Consider the following 3,932-nt stretch of genomic DNA (forward strand, 5'->3'; position numbering starts at 1 on the left):
TGGCTCCTGGTGATTATTTTCTCCTGATGTCTCCATGGTTCTGGTTTATGTTAGATATTAAGTTGAATTTTGGATTCCTGCCTTTGTTAAACTGTTTCCTCTGATTAAATCAACAAGAACTCACCTCTGCCTAACGAGCCAAGATCTTTATCAAAATGTACACATTTCATTAGAAAAATAGAAACAAAACTCTATTTTATTCTTTTTTTCAGCAGTAAGGTGAGGTCGGTATTTTTAGATTTAACTGTGAAAGAATATAAAAAGCTAATAAAGTTAAATGATGAGCTCCCCGACTGCTTACTGCATATTTTAACTGTAAAGGAACAAAACATGCAGCTGCATTAACTAAATGATTTGGTGAATGAATCTACTGAGAAAATCATTTCTACTGAATTTATTGGTTCAGGTCCTGTAAAGATCTACTGTTCCCATCAGTAGGGGTACTGGGTCCTTCTTGGCTAACGGGACCATAATTGACTCTGGGATTCAGCCATTAGCAACATGCTACCATGGATCCCAGAACCACAGATCCATGTTATATAGAGTGAAGCTGAATTTATCAGTTTGGTTAAAGAAACAGAAGAACTGACCAGTAAATAACATTTAGCAGTCAGAATAGTTCTGGTTTCATTTCCTCTCTGAGGCTTTTCTTTCTCCCTCAGTGAGACAGAAAACCCCACATTTCCCCTCAGCTCCTGTTGGTCCTGGTTCTGCTTTATGGGCTCAGCGTGTTTCACTATTAGAACACAGAGGATCAGCTGCTGGGCTGAACCGGGTCATTGATAGAACTCTGCAGCTTGATGTTCTGCAGAACATCTGGTCATCAGGTTGGTTCTTCTCTGCATGTTCAGAACCAGCTGGTTCAACCATCAATCCAACAGCAGGTTCTACAGGAATCAGTGGGAAGTTCTGGTCCAGCCTGGTTGCTGCCGGGTCAGGAGGAAATCCCTGATTGTTCTGAGGTCCAATTATAGCAGAACTGATCTGAGGTTTCAGGTTCTGGTTGGATCCACTGCAGGCTGCTGTCATTGCAGCTGCTGGAGTCTGGCTGAACCATGACAGCCTGATCCAGAACCAGAACCACCTAGAGCTGCGCAAACATTCTAGTTCCTTTAAACCACTGATCAGAATCTGTTTCTGAACCCACCTCTGCAGAACCGGGCTTAGTGATCAGAACTTCTGCAGAATCAGAGGATTAAAAACTACTAATGTTTATTCCTCAAGTATAAATCCTGCTGTTTTAAAACACTGAAGGATCAACTTTAGCTTTTTACTCCATCAAAAGTGTAAAACTACTTTTTTAAAACTACTGAAAGTATAAAAGTAAAAGTAAAGCAGGAAAAACTGTTAAGGACAGAAGCTTTACTGCTCTATTAAAGGAAAATGTTTCTACCATTCTGGATGATAAACTTTATTTTACTTTATATCCTTAGTTTTATAACTAAATGTCACATTTAACTTTGCATCCTCTGCAAAAAACTATTTATTTTGGTTTGTGGTGAGCAACAGGTTGGGGCAGCACCGAGTCCAACCACAGAGAAATTAACTGTCTGGATGAAACTAAATTATTTTGATGTTTTTTATTTATAATTTTTTTTTATTCCAACAGGTCATAATAAAAAATGAGCTTAAATTAAATAAAACTAACGAGTCTGTTTTTAAAATCTAAGGAGTAGAAAGTAAATGTCTAAAAACTAATTACTGCAGTAAAGCATAGATAACTGGGTTTAGTTCTTCTCTATTATTTAATATGACTTTGATTGAAAATTGTGGTTTAATGTTTTTAATTTCAATTAATAAAAAGCTGAACCAAAATAGAAAGTAGAAATTCCTTTAGAATGACACTTTTATATGTTTGAGATTTGCTTTTGATTTCAGTTTTATGCTGATTTTCATTTTTCATGTAATTTAAAGTTGTTGGTTATTTTAATGTTATTTTATCCATTAACTGGGCGTTGTGGTCCAAAGAACTAGGATCCAGTCTGATGTTCTTCTCTCCTCAGGCAGCCTTAGAGTGGCAGACTGCACACCTTCCTGGTGCAGCACCTGTTGCTACATGTCTGCATGCTGACAGGAGCCTTTGTTTCTCAAACCTGCCTGGGCCGGTTCACCCAGCAGCTCCAGAAGAAGTCTGGATGGTTTCATTTCTGCCACTGAGTGGCTGCGGCTGCTGCAGCTGCCTTCCTGTCACCTCGGCGTCACATGAAGCAGCTCAGCGACGCTCTGAGGTAAACAAGCTGGTTCTGAAACTGCTCACAGGGTCCAACTGGACCCGTCTCCAGGATCCGGGTCCAATGATGGCGGCAGGACCTGAAACTGACTCAGGAATTTTTATCTGAATCAAAGTTCAGAGGAAACTGGATTCTGGACCTGTCAGCCGGATTCTGGTGCCTAATGTGGATTCCAGTGAAGTCCCAGACGGTTGGAGGTTTCAGAAGCTCTGAGATGGTTCTGGTTCTGGTTCTGCAGCAGCTGCTGGTGGTTCTGTTGGGTAAGTGACCTGCTCACAGTCACACACTCAGAACCTGGAGCAGACGGGTCATCTGTCCGGTTCTCTGAAGCTGAACGTTCAGATTTCAGCCTTCAAAATAAAAGCCTAATTCAGACTTTTTTCTTTTAAACATTTGGTAGAAAATTAGGATATTTATTATCTGATAAGTTTGACCATCTAATCAAAAGTATTTTATAATGATCCACTGACCCCTGGAAAGCTGATTGCCCCTCCCTCACCCCAGATGATTGACATTCAGACACCAGAGAAAAGCTTCAGTAGGTTTTATTACAGAGATACTATTAGCAATACTATCACATTATGAGACCCAAAATCAGCCATGAAATACATGTGGATAAACTTCAAGAAATTAGCTTTTTTATTTTCTGCATTTTTCCCACCTCTTGAGGAGTGAACTGTCAATCATCTGGGCGACCAATCAGATTTCCAGCTCTCCCTTTGGTCCGGGCAGCAGTGACTCGGTCAGACTAGCATTTATTTTAGCACCCTCTGGTGTTAATATGTGATAATGGTTAAGGTATAATAAGCTTTAGTTGCATTGTAACACTGACTCATTGACTCTTCAGCAATCCCTCACACTAAGCATGCTTGTAGCGACAGTGGAGAGGAAAAACTCCCTTTGAACAGGAAGAAGAAAAAGGGTTCACCCAGTATCGTTTACGGTGTGTAATTCATGTGGAAAGGGAGGGACAATGTTTGGTCCGGTTCGGCTCAGAGACTCAGTCCACTTGGTCACCAGAGAGACTTGAATTAGTCTTTTGCAAAACAACACAGGAAAGACTGCATGGCTTAATTTATGGTCAATTACGAAGCTCTTAGAGGACGTCTTCTTAGAGCGGCAGCTGACAGCTTCCAGCTAACAGCGAAACCTTTGGGTCGCGGTTCTGTAACTTGGTTGTGGCATAGGCAGACAGCTGCAAAGCTTCAGAGCAACAGCAGGCCCAGTGGGTCACAGTTCAGCAGTTTCATGCGGCACCTCACCTAACAGGCAGTCAGGCCAGAGCTGATCCGGGGCAGCTAACAGCGGCGTGGTTTCTCAGGTCCACAAACAAAGAAAAAACTGGGAAAAGCTGTTTCTATTCTAGTCTGTATAAAGAACCATTGGACCTTCAACCGCTCCAGCAGAATCCAGGCTCACTAACAGAACCAGGATGACCCAGATCAGTTCCTTGGAAGGAGCTCCTCACACTAGAAGTCCTACAGAGAACCTTGGCTCTGTCAGAACTTCTGTACAGACAGCTTCTTGTCTCTGTCCTCAGTTTCCCAGCATGCCTTGGGGCTCCAGGTGGAGGTGTTTGAGGGGGAGGAGTCTGTCCTGCTGCCCTGTCAGGTCAAACCTTCTGTGTCCAGTGGTTCTACAACAGTTTGGGACAGAGACGACTTCCGGATCCCCACGGTCCATGTTCGTGAGCCAGCTGGG

Source organism: Cyprinodon variegatus, unplaced genomic scaffold, assembly GCF_000732505.1.
Source record: "Cyprinodon variegatus isolate N-32 unplaced genomic scaffold, C_variegatus-1.0 Scaffold1931, whole genome shotgun sequence".
NCBI lineage: Eukaryota > Metazoa > Chordata > Actinopteri > Cyprinodontiformes > Cyprinodontidae > Cyprinodon > Cyprinodon variegatus.